A 12,258-nucleotide genomic window follows, 5' to 3' on the forward strand; every position below is an offset into this window, starting at 1 on the left:
AGAGGGAGACAACGTTTCAGAAAAGGCATTGTAGCAAACCAAAAAAGAAATTTTAAGCGCAGCAGAGTAACCAGCTCACATACCTGTTAGCTCAGGTGAGTTTAAAAGGCTGCTGTTGATAACAAGGGCATTTGCTAAATAGATGGTGTGTGTGCAACAATATACTGAAAGGTCAATTATATTGTGCAGCTTATCTCACCACCTGTAGTTATTTAGGTGAAAGCTCCAAAATGCTTGCCTAATATGTCTGTTTATCCAAAAGGAAGTATAGAGGGAGAGCTAGATAGATAGCATTGCATTACATTACATGGCAATGCAATGCACAGTTGCTGAAGTTGAACCAAAATGAGCTTGTCATCTGGCTTCTGCAACTTTTAACATGAAAAATCCAATGAGGAGAAGAAAAGCAAAGCCAAAGAGTCCATCCCAAAATCCGACAAACAAGCCAAATGAACAAAAAGCATTGAATTCAATTCTTTCTGATTTTAGAAACTGCATTAAAGAAGGGGTGCACCGGTCCTGGAGATACTGCAATACCAGGTCAATGCGTGGAGTGGACAGAGCAAGCTCTTTTTCCATCTCCCTGTTCTAAAAATCCATTTAATATATGGTCCCCAGATAGGGGACGTATCAGATATTAAACTGATAAGAACAGATTTTTTTGATTGAAGCTGCATCCAAGGCACTGAAAAATGTGACCGAAGTCACACCAAAACAGCGCACGAGGCGAGGATTCATGTGGACCCTTCCCGGAGGAGAGGGTCCCCAATAAACCATCCCCACCCCTCTGAGCCAGAAGGCCACAGCGAGGGTCAGGGATCTCCGATGCTCTCCCTAGCCGAAGCCGGAGAAGAGCCGTTTTCGTGCTCCCAGCTTCCATCTAGGCTGCCACCCTAGTGGAGCTGGAGCCTGTGTTGGTTTCTCAGCCCAAAGCTGACCGGACCTCCGACCGGGTTTATAAAAATTCCCCTTCCTAGCCCGGAGGCCAGGAATAGGGGGGGTTGCTCAGAAAGTATGATTGGCAAAGGTGCGGCATGCTACGAAGCCAAGTCTTTCTGGGGTTCCCAGCCCCAGTAAGCTTGGACTCCCACCAGGGCGCCTACTCCTGGGGCACATTGCTCCAAAGCCCTCACACTTACCCAGCCTAGTGACTTCGATCCTGGAGGGCCATGTTTTCCATCAGATAACTCTATGAGCCACCTGGCGTACTAACAAGTGCACCAAAGCAGTGTGTAATATGCATCAATTTACTAGGGCAGCCCAAGGACAAAACTGCCTTTTCAAAAGATACTACACTTGATCTTAGCCAAAAGGCCGAGAAGCGATAACCAGAATTGGTTTCCGACTACGGTGCCACCCAAGGATTCTGAAAAGTCCATTTGTGGAGATGGCCACCTGGACTCCCGTTAAGAAGACATGCTGTCAACCTCTAGATCCCTCACATGCCTGCACTTTTCGGCTTGCTGCTGCTGCAATCCACGCGTTTTAGATCTGCATAACTCCACCTCTTTTAGCACAGTACCCTCAACCCCCGGCTGTTCCCACCCGCCTCAACACCGTTGGAAGGGAGGAGAACCAATTAAGGCGGGGGGGGGGGTGGAACGAGCAGCTGTCTACCCTTAGCAGGAGGGTTGCTGATTAATTACCTCTCCTGCTGCTGCTGCTGCTGGCTGTCCAGCAGCAGACGGAAGGTGGCTGCTGCTGTGCGCAGGTATATAAAGGCTCAGAGCCTATTATGACACGCGCAGCCAGCGTTCCATTGCCACATTCCGTCTACTGCAGGCGGGATACCTGGATGGCTGAATGTCACTGAGAAGCTCACAGAGACCGCCATAAGCAACAGTTTAAACGAATGCCACAGACTAATCAACCAAACTTTTTGGGTTGGTTTCTCTTTTATAGTCTGCAGGCATTAAATGAAAGAAGTCAGTGTTCCAGCAGAGGGAGACAACGTTTTAGAAAAGGCATTGTAGCAAACCAAAAAAGAAATTTTAAGCGCAGCAGAGTAACCAGCTCACATACCTGTTAGCTCAGGTGAGTTTAAAAGGCTGCTGTTGATAACAAGGGCATTTGCTAAATAGATGGTGTGTGTGCAACAATATACTGAAAGGTCAATTATATTGTGCAGCTTATCTCACCACCTGTAGTTATTTAGGTGAAAGCTCCAAAATGCTTGCCTAATATGTCTGTTTATCCAAAAGGAAGTATAGAGGGAGAGCTAGATAGATAGCATTGCATTACATTACATGGCAATGCAATGCACAGTTGCTGAAGTTGAACCAAAATGAGCTTGTCATCTGGCTTCTGCAACTTTTAACATGAAAAATCCAATGAGGAGAAGAAAAGCAAAGCCAAAGAGTCCATCCCAAAATCCGACAAACAAGCCAAATGAACAAAAAGCATTGAATTCAATTCTTTCTGATTTTAGAAACTGCATTAAAGAAGGGGTGCACCGGTCCTGGAGATACTGCAATACCAGGTCAATGCGTGGAGTGGACAGAGCAAGCTCTTTTTCCATCTCCCTGTTCTAAAAATCCATTTAATATATGGTCCCCAGATAGGGGACGTATCAGATATTAAACTGATAAGAACAGATACTACACTTGATCTTAGCCAAAAGGCCGAGAAGCGATAACCAGAATTGGTTTCCGACTACGGTGCCACCCAAGGATTCTGAAAAGTCCATTTGTGGAGATGGCCACCTGGACTCCCGTTAAGAAGACATGCTGTCAACCTCTAGATCCCTCACATGCCTGCACTTTTCGGCTTGCTGCTGCTGCAATCCACGCGTTTTAGATCTGCATAACTCCACCTCTTTTAGCACAGTACCCTCAACCCCCGGCTGTTCCCACCCGCCTCAACACCGTTGGAAGGGAGGAGAACCAATTAAGGCGGGGGGGGGGGGGACGAGCAGCTGTCTACCCTTAGCAGGAGGGTTGCTGATTAATTACCTCTCCTGCTGCTGCTGCTGCTGGCTGTCCAGCAGCAGACTGAAGGTGGCTGCTGCTGTGCGCAGGTATACAAAGGCTCAGAGCCTATTATGACACGCGCAGCCAGCGTTCCATTGCCACATTCAGTCTACTGCAGGCGGGATACCTGGATGGCTGAATGTCACTGAGAAGCTCACAGAGACCGCCATAAGCAACAGTTTAAAAGAATGCCACAGACTAATCAACCAAACTTTTTGGGTTGGTTTCTCTTTTATAGTCTGCAGGCATTAAATGAAAGAAGTCAGTGTTCCAGCAGAGGGAGACAACGTTTCAGAAAAGGCATTGTAGCAAACCAAAAAAGAAATTTTAAGCGCAGCAGAGTAACCAGCTCACATACCTGTTAGCTCAGGTGAGTTTAAAAGGCTGCTGTTGATAACAAGGGCATTTGCTAAATAGATGGTGTGTGTGCAACAATATACTGAAAGGTCAATTATATTGTGCAGCTTATCTCACCACCTGTAGTTATTTAGGTGAAAGCTCCAAAATGCTTGCCTAATATGTCTGTTTATCCAAAAGGAAGTATAGAGGGAGAGCTAGATAGATAGCATTGCATTACATTACATGGCAATGCAATGCACAGTTGCTGAAGTTGAACCAAAATGAGCTTGTCATCTGGCTTCTGCAACTTTTAACATGAAAAATCCAATGATGAGAAGAAAAGCAAAGCCAAAGAGTCCATCCCAAAATCCGACAAACAAGCCAAATGAACAAAAAGCATTGAATTCAATTCTTTCTGATTTTAGAAACTGCATTAAAGAAGGGGTGCACCGGTCCTGGAGATACTGCAATACCAGGTCAATGCGTGGAGTGGACAGAGCAAGCTCTTTTTCCATCTCCCTGTTCTAAAAATCCATTTAATATATGGTCCCCAGATAGGGGACGTATCAGATATTAAACTGATAAGAACAGATACTACACTTGATCTTAGCCAAAAGGCCGAGAAGCGATAACCAGAATTGGTTTCCGACTACGGTGCCACCCAAGGATTCTGAAAAGTCCATTTGTGGAGATGGCCACCTGGACTCCCGTTAAGAAGACATGCTGTCAACCTCTAGATCCCTCACATGCCTGCACTTTTCGGCTTGCTGCTGCTGCAATCCACGCGTTTTAGATCTGCATAACTCCACCTCTTTTAGCACAGTACCCTCAACCCCCGGCTGTTCCCACCCGCCTCAACACCGTTGGAAGGGAGGAGAACCAATTAAGGCGGGGGGGGTGGGTGGAACGAGCAGCTGTCTACCCTTAGCAGGAGGGTTGCTGATTAATTACCTCTCCTGCTGCTGCTGCTGCTGGCTGTCCAGCAGCAGACTGAAGGTGGCTGCTGCTGTGCGCAGGTATATAAAGGCTCAGAGCCTATTATGACACGCGCAGCCAGCGTTCCATTGCCACATTCCGTCTACTGCAGGCGGGATACCTGGATGGCTGAATGTCACTGAGAAGCTCACAGAGACCGCCATAGGCAACAGTTTAAAAGAATGCCACAGACTAATCAACCAAACTTTTTGGGTTGGTTTCTCTTTTATAGTCTGCAGGCATTAAATGAAAGAAGTCAGTGTTCCAGCAGAGGGAGACAACGTTTCAGAAAAGGAATTGTAGCAAACCAAAAAAGAAATTTTAAGCGCAGCAGAGTAACCAGCTCACATACCTGTTAGCTCAGGTGAGTTTAAAAGGCTGCTGTTGATAACAAGGGCATTTGCTAAATAGATGGTGTGTGTGCAACAATATACTGAAAGGTCAATTATATTGTGCAGCTTATCTCACCACCTGTAGTTATTTAGGTGAAAGCTCCAAAATGCTTGCCTAATATGTCTGTTTATCCAAAAGGAAGTATAGAGGGAGAGCTAGATAGATAGCATTGCATTACATTACATGGCAATGCAATGCACAGTTGCTGAAGTTGAACCAAAATGAGCTTGTCATCTGGCTTCTGCAACTTTTAACATGAAAAATCCAATGAGGAGAAGAAAAGCAAAGCCAAAGAGTCCATCCCAAAATCCGACAAACAAGCCAAATGAACAAAAAGCATTGAATTCAATTCTTTCTGATTTTAGAAACTGCATTAAAGAAGCGGTGCACCGGTCCTGGAGATACTGCAATACCAGGTCAATGCGTGGAGTGGACAGAGCAAGCTCTTTTTCCATCTCCCTGTTCTAAAAATCCATTTAATATATGGTCCCCAGATAGGGGACGTATCAGATATTAAACTGATAAGAACAGATACTACACTTGATCTTAGCCAAAAGGCCGAGAAGCGATAACCAGAATTGGTTTCCGACTACGGTGCCACCCAAGGATTCTGAAAAGTCCATTTGTGGAGATGGCCACCTGGACTCCCGTTAAGAAGACATGCTGTCAACCTCTAGATCCCTCACATGCCTGCACTTTTCAGCTTGCTGCTGCTGCAATCCACGCGTTTTAGATCTGCATAACTCCACCTCTTTTAGCACAGTACCCTCAACCCCCGGCTGTTCCCACCCGCCTCAACACCGTTGGAAGGGAGGAGAACCAATTAAGGCGGGGGGGGGGGTGGAACGAGCAGCTGTCTACCCTTAGCAGGAGGGTTGCTGATTAATTACCTCTCCTGCTGCTGCTGCTGCTGGCTGTCCAGCAGCAGACTGAAGGTGGCTGCTGCTGTGCGCAGGTATATAAAGGCTCAGAGCCTATTATGACACGCGCAGCCAGCGTTCCATTGCCACATTCCGTCTACTGCAGGCGGGATACCTGGATGGCTGAATGTCACTGAGAAGCTCACAGAGACCGCCATAAGCAACAGTTTAAAAGAATGCCACAGACTAATCAACCAAACTTTTTGGGTTGGTTTCTCTTTTATAGTCTGCAGGCATTAAATGAAAGAAGTCAGTGTTCCAGCAGAGGGAGACAACGTTTCAGAAAAGGCATTGTAGCAAACCAAAAAAGAAATTTTAAGCGCAGCAGAGTAACCAGCTCACATACCTGTTAGCTCAGGTGAGTTTAAAAGGCTGCTGTTAATAACAAGGGCATTTGCTAAATAGATGGTGTGTGTGCAACAATATACTGAAAGGTCAATTATATTGTGCAGCTTATCTCACCACCTGTAGTTATTTAGGTGAAAGCTCCAAAATGCTTGCCTAATATGTCTGTTTATCCAAAAGGAAGTATAGAGGGAGAGCTAGATAGATAGCATTGCATTACATTACATGGCAATGCAATGCACAGTTGCTGAAGTTGAACCAAAATGAGCTTGTCATCTGGCTTCTGCAACTTTTAACATGAAAAATCCAATGAGGAGAAGAAAAGCAAAGCCAAAGAGTCCATCCCAAAATCCGACAAACAAGCCAAATGAACAAAAAGCATTGAATTCAATTCTTTCTGATTTTAGAAACTGCATTAAAGAAGGGGTGCACCGGTCCTGGAGATACTGCAATACCAGGTCAATGCGTGGAGTGGACAGAGCAAGCTCTTTTTCCATCTCCCTGTTCTAAAAATCCATTTAATATATGGTCCCCAGATAGGGGACGTATCAGATATTAAACTGATAAGAACAGATACTACACTTGATCTTAGCCAAAAGGCCGAGAAGCGATAACCAGAATTGGTTTCCGACTACGGTGCCACCCAAGGATTCTGAAAAGTCCATTTGTGGAGATGGCCACCTGGACTCCCGTTAAGAAGACATGCTGTCAACCTCTAGATCCCTCACATGCCTGCACTTTTCGGCTTGCTGCTGCTGCAATCCACGCGTTTTAGATCTGCATAACTCCACCTCTTTTAGCACAGTACCCTCAACCCCCGGCTGTTCCCACCCGCCTCAACACCGTTGGAAGGGAGGAGAACCAATTAAGGCGGGGGGGGGTGGGGGTGGAACGAGCAGCTGTCTACCCTTAGCAGGAGGGTTGCTGATTAATTACCTCTCCTGCTGCTGCTGCTGCTGGCTGTCCAGCAGCAGACTGAAGGTGGCTGCTGCTGTGCGCAGGTATATAAAGGCTCAGAGCCTATTATGACACGCGCAGCCAGCGTTCCATTGCCACATTCCGTCTACTGCAGGCGGGATACCTGGATGGCTGAATGTCACTGAGAAGCTCACAGAGACCGCCATAAGCAACAGTTTAAAAGAATGCCACAGACTAATCAACCAAACTTTTTGGGTTGGTTTCTCTTTTATAGTCTGCAGGCATTAAATGAAAGAAGTCAGTGTTCCAGCAGAGGGAGACAACGTTTCAGAAAAGGCATTGTAGCAAACCAAAAAAGAAATTTTAAGCGCAGCAGAGTAACCAGCTCACATACCTGTTAGCTCAGGTGAGTTTAAAAGGCTGCTGTTGATAACAAGGGCATTTGCTAAATAGATGGTGTGTGTGCAACAATATACTGAAAGGTCAATTATATTGTGCAGCTTATCTCACCACCTGTAGTTATTTAGGTGAAAGCTCCAAAATGCTTGCCTAATATGTCTGTTTATCCAAAAGGAAGTATAGAGGGAGAGCTAGATAGATAGCATTGCATTACATTACATGGCAATGCAATGCACAGTTGCTGAAGTTGAACCAAAATGAGCTTGTCATCTGGCTTCTGCAACTTTTAACATGAAAAATCCAATGAGGAGAAGAAAAGCAAAGCCAAAGAGTCCATCCCAAAATCCGACAAACAAGCCAAATGAACAAAAAGCATTGAATTCAATTCTTTCTGATTTTAGAAACTGCATTAAAGAAGGGGTGCACCGGTCCTGGAGATACTGCAATACCAGGTCAATGCGTGGAGTGGACAGAGCAAGCTCTTTTTCCATCTCCCTGTTCTAAAAATCCATTTAATATATGGTCCCCAGATAGGGGACGTATCAGATATTAAACTGATAAGAACAGATACTACACTTGATCTTAGCCAAAAGGCCGAGAAGCGATAACCAGAATTGGTTTCCGACTACGGTGCCACCCAAGGATTCTGAAAAGTCCATTTGTGGAGATGGCCACCTGGACTCCCGTTAAGAAGACATGCTGTCAACCTCTAGATCCCTCACATGCCTGCACTTTTCGGCTTGCTGCTGCTGCAATCCACGCGTTTTAGATCTGCATAACTCCACCTCTTTTAGCACAGTACCCTCAACCCCCGGCTGTTCCCACCCGCCTCAACACCGTTGGAAGGGAGGAGAACCAATTAAGGCGGGGGGGGGGGTGGAACGAGCAGCTGTCTACCCTTAGCAGGAGGGTTGCTGATTAATTACCTCTCCTGCTGCTGCTGCTGCTGGCTGTCCAGCAGCAGACTGAAGGTGGCTGCTGCTGTGCGCAGGTATATAAAGGCTCAGAGCCTATTATGACACGCGCAGCCAGCGTTCCATTGCCACATTCCGTCTACTGCAGGCGGGATACCTGGATGGCTGAATGTCACTGAGAAGCTCACAGAGACCGCCATAAGCAACAGTTTAAAAGAATGCCACAGACTAATCAACCAAACTTTTTGGGTTGGTTTCTCTTTTATAGTCTGCAGGCATTAAATGAAAGAAGTCAGTGTTCCAGCAGAGGGAGACAACGTTTCAGAAAAGGCATTGTAGCAAACCAAAAAAGAAATTTTAAGCGCAGCAGAGTAACCAGCTCACATACCTGTTAGCTCAGGTGAGTTTAAAAGGCTGCTGTTGATAACAAGGGCATTTGCTAAATAGATGGTGTGTGTGCAACAATATACTGAAAGGTCAATTATATTGTGCAGCTTATCTCACCACCTGTAGTTATTTAGGTGAAAGCTCCAAAATGCTTGCCTAATATGTCTGTTTATCCAAAAGGAAGTATAGAGGGAGAGCTAGATAGATAGCATTGCATTACATTACATGGCAATGCAATGCACAGTTGCTGAAGTTGAACCAAAATGAGCTTGTCATCTGGCTTCTGCAACTTTTAACATGAAAAATCCAATGAGGAGAAGAAAAGCAAAGCCAAAGAGTCCATCCCAAAATCCGACAAACAAGCCAAATGAACAAAAAGCATTGAATTCAATTCTTTCTGATTTTAGAAACTGCATTAAAGAAGGGGTGCACCGGTCCTGGAGATACTGCAATACCAGGTCAATGCGTGGAGTGGACAGAGCAAGCTCTTTTTCCATCTCCCTGTTCTAAAAATCCATTTAATATATGGTCCCCAGATAGGGGACGTATCAGATATTAAACTGATAAGAACAGATACTACACTTGATCTTAGCCAAAAGGCCGAGAAGCGATAACCAGAATTGGTTTCCGACTACGGTGCCACCCAAGGATTCTGAAAAGTCCATTTGTGGAGATGGCCACCTGGACTCCCGTTAAGAAGACATGCTGTCAACCTCTAGATCCCTCACATGCCTGCACTTTTCGGCTTGCTGCTGCTGCAATCCACGCGTTTTAGATCTGCATAACTCCACCTCTTTTAGCACAGTGCCCTCAACCCCCGGCTGTTCCCACCCGCCTCAACACCGTTGGAAGGGAGGAGAACCAATTAAGGCGGGGGGGGGGGGTGGAACGAGCAGCTGTCTACCCTTAGCAGGAGGGTTGCTGATTAATTACCTCTCCTGCTGCTGCTGCTGCTGGCTGTCCAGCAGCAGACTGAAGGTGGCTGCTGCTGTGCGCAGGTATATAAAGGCTCAGAGCCTATTATGACACGCGCAGCCAGCGTTCCATTGCCACATTCCGTCTACTGCAGGCGGGATACCTGGATGGCTGAATGTCACTGAGAAGCTCACAGAGACCGCCATAAGCAACAGTTTAAAAGAATGCCACAGACTAATCAACCAAACTTTTTGGGTTGGTTTCTCTTTTATAGTCTGCAGGCATTAAATGAAAGAAGTCAGTGTTCCAGCAGAGGGAGACAACGTTTCAGAAAAGGCATTGTAGCAAACCAAAAAAGAAATTTTAAGCGCAGCAGAGTAACCAGCTCACATACCTGTTAGCTCAGGTGAGTTTAAAAGGCTGCTGTTGATAACAAGGGCATTTGCTAAATAGATGGTGTGTGTGCAACAATATACTGAAAGGTCAATTATATTGTGCAGCTTATCTCACCACCTGTAGTTATTTAGGTGAAAGCTCCAAAATGCTTGCCTAATATGTCTGTTTATCCAAAAGGAAGTATAGAGGGAGAGCTAGATAGATAGCATTGCATTACATTACATGGCAATGCAATGCACATTTGCTGAAGTTGAACCAAAATGAGCTTGTCATCTGGCTTCTGCAACTTTTAACATGAAAAATCCAATGAGGAGAAGAAAAGCAAAGCCAAAGAGTCCATCCCAAAATCCGACAAACAAGCCAAATGAACAAAAAGCATTGAATTCAATTCTTTCTGATTTTAGAAACTGCATTAAAGAAGGGGTGCACCGGTCCTGGAGATACTGCAATACCAGGTCAATGCGTGGAGTGGACAGAGCAAGCTCTTTTTCCATCTCCCTGTTCTAAAAATCCATTTAATATATGGTCCCCAGATAGGGGACGTATCAGATATTAAACTGATAAGAACAGATACTACACTTGATCTTAGCCAAAAGGCCGAGAAGCGATAACCAGAATTGGTCTCCGACTACGGTGCCACCCAAGGATTCTGAAAAGTCCATTTGTGGAGATGGCCACCTGGACTCCCGTTAAGAAGACATGCTGTCAACCTCTAGATCCCTCACATGCCTGCACTTTTCGGCTTGCTGCTGCTGCAATCCACGCGTTTTAGATCTGCATAACTCCACCTCTTTTAGCACAGTACCCTCAACCCCCGGCTGTTCCCACCCGCCTCAACACCGTTGGAAGGGAGGAGAACCAATTAAGGCGGGGGGGGGGGTGGAACGAGCAGCTGTCTACCCTTAGCAGGAGGGTTGCTGATTAATTACCTCTCCTGCTGCTGCTGCTGCTGGCTGTCCAGCAGCAGACTGAAGGTGGCTGCTGCTGTGCGCAGGTATATAAAGGCTCAGAGCCTATTATGACACGCGCAGCCAGCGTTCCATTGCCACATTCCGTCTACTGCAGGCGGGATACCTGGATGGCTGAATGTCACTGAGAAGCTCACAGAGACCGCCATAAGCAACAGTTTAAAAGAATGCCACAGACTAATCAACCAAACTTTCTGGGTTGGTTTCTCTTTTATAGTCTGCAGGCATTAAATGAAAGAAGTCAGTGTTCCAGCAGAGGGAGACAACGTTTCAGAAAAGGCATTGTAGCAAACCAAAAAAGAAATTTTAAGCGCAGCAGAGTAACCAGCTCACATACCTGTTAGCTCAGGTGAGTTTAAAAGGCTGCTGTTGATAACAAGGGCATTTGCTAAATAGATGGTGTGTGTGCAACAATATACTGAAAGGTCAATTATATTGTGCAGCTTATCTCACCACCTGTAGTTATTTAGGTGAAAGCTCCAAAATGCTTGCCTAATATGTCTGTTTATCCAAAAGGAAGTATAGAGGGAGAGCTAGATAGATAGCATTGCATTACATTACATGGCAATGCAATGCACAGTTGCTGAAGTTGAACCAAAATGAGCTTGTCATCTGGCTTCTGCAACTTTTAACATGAAAAATCCAATGAGGAGAAGAAAAGCAAAGCCAAAGAGTCCATCCCAAAATCCGACAAACAAGCCAAATGAACAAAAAGCATTGAATTCAATTCTTTCTGATTTTAGAAACTGCATTAAAGAAGGGGTGCACCGGTCCTGGAGATACTGCAATACCAGGTCAATGCGTGGAGTGGACAGAGCAAGCTCTTTTTCCATCTCCCTGTTCTAAAAATCCATTTAATATATGGTCCCCAGATAGGGGACGTATCAGATATTAAACTGATAAGAACAGATACTACACTTGATCTTAGCCAAAAGGCCGAGAAGCGATAACCAGAATTGGTTTCCGACTACGGTGCCACCCAAGGATTCTGAAAAGTCCATTTGTGGAGATGGCCACCTGGACTCCCGTTAAGAAGACATGCTGTCAACCTCTAGATCCCTCACATGCCTGCACTTTTCGGCTTGCTGCTGCTGCAATCCACGCGTTTTAGATCTGCATAACTCCACCTCTTTTAGCACAGTACCCTCAACCCCCGGCTGTTCCCACCCGCCTCAACACCGTTGGAAGGGAGGAGAACCAATTAAGGCGGGGGGGGGGGGGACGAGCAGCTGTCTACCCTTAGCAGGAGGGTTGCTGATTAATTACCTCTCCTGCTGCTGCTGCTGCTGGCTGTCCAGCAGCAGACTGAAGGTGGCTGCTGCTGTGCGCAGGTATACAAAGGCTCAGAGCCTATTATGACACGCGCAGCCAGCGTTCCATTGCCACATTCCGTCTACTGCAGGCGGATACCTGGATGGCT

The 12,258-nt window shown here is 45.9% G+C and overlaps 9 non-coding genes and 1 pseudogene across 9 annotated transcripts; all 10 read right to left on the reverse strand.

Annotated features, from left to right (window-relative positions):
* Positions 1 to 503: 503 nt before the first annotated feature.
* On the reverse strand, positions 504 to 686 carry LOC141237954 (U2 spliceosomal RNA). The gene has a single exon (XR_012303474.1). It is a non-coding gene; the product is annotated as a U2 spliceosomal RNA (small nuclear RNA).
* Positions 687 to 1,210: 524 nt separating this feature from the next.
* On the reverse strand, positions 1,211 to 1,326 carry LOC141237981 (U2 spliceosomal RNA; annotated as a pseudogene).
* Positions 1,327 to 2,442: 1,116 nt separating this feature from the next.
* LOC141238048 (U2 spliceosomal RNA) lies at positions 2,443 to 2,633 on the reverse strand. Its single transcript, XR_012303545.1, has one exon. It is a non-coding gene; the product is annotated as a U2 spliceosomal RNA (small nuclear RNA).
* Positions 2,634 to 3,747: 1,114 nt separating this feature from the next.
* LOC141238049 (U2 spliceosomal RNA) lies at positions 3,748 to 3,938 on the reverse strand. Its single transcript, XR_012303546.1, has one exon. It is a non-coding gene; the product is annotated as a U2 spliceosomal RNA (small nuclear RNA).
* Positions 3,939 to 5,055: 1,117 nt separating this feature from the next.
* On the reverse strand, positions 5,056 to 5,246 carry LOC141238410 (U2 spliceosomal RNA). The gene has a single exon (XR_012303897.1). It is a non-coding gene; the product is annotated as a U2 spliceosomal RNA (small nuclear RNA).
* Positions 5,247 to 6,362: 1,116 nt separating this feature from the next.
* Positions 6,363 to 6,553, reverse strand: LOC141238050 (U2 spliceosomal RNA). Its single transcript, XR_012303547.1, has one exon. It is a non-coding gene; the product is annotated as a U2 spliceosomal RNA (small nuclear RNA).
* Positions 6,554 to 7,673: 1,120 nt separating this feature from the next.
* Positions 7,674 to 7,864, reverse strand: LOC141238052 (U2 spliceosomal RNA). Its single transcript, XR_012303548.1, has one exon. It is a non-coding gene; the product is annotated as a U2 spliceosomal RNA (small nuclear RNA).
* Positions 7,865 to 8,980: 1,116 nt separating this feature from the next.
* Positions 8,981 to 9,171, reverse strand: LOC141238053 (U2 spliceosomal RNA). Its single transcript, XR_012303549.1, has one exon. It is a non-coding gene; the product is annotated as a U2 spliceosomal RNA (small nuclear RNA).
* Positions 9,172 to 10,288: 1,117 nt separating this feature from the next.
* Positions 10,289 to 10,479, reverse strand: LOC141238055 (U2 spliceosomal RNA). Its single transcript, XR_012303551.1, has one exon. It is a non-coding gene; the product is annotated as a U2 spliceosomal RNA (small nuclear RNA).
* A 1,116-nt stretch (positions 10,480 to 11,595) lies between these two features.
* Positions 11,596 to 11,786, reverse strand: LOC141238056 (U2 spliceosomal RNA). The gene has a single exon (XR_012303552.1). It is a non-coding gene; the product is annotated as a U2 spliceosomal RNA (small nuclear RNA).
* Between the last annotated feature and the right edge of the window lie 472 nt (positions 11,787 to 12,258).

Source organism: Phyllobates terribilis, unplaced genomic scaffold (genome assembly GCF_046119375.1).
Source record: "Phyllobates terribilis strain yellow unplaced genomic scaffold, ASM4611937v1 Scaffold_737__1_contigs__length_740118, whole genome shotgun sequence".
NCBI lineage: Eukaryota > Metazoa > Chordata > Amphibia > Anura > Dendrobatidae > Phyllobates > Phyllobates terribilis.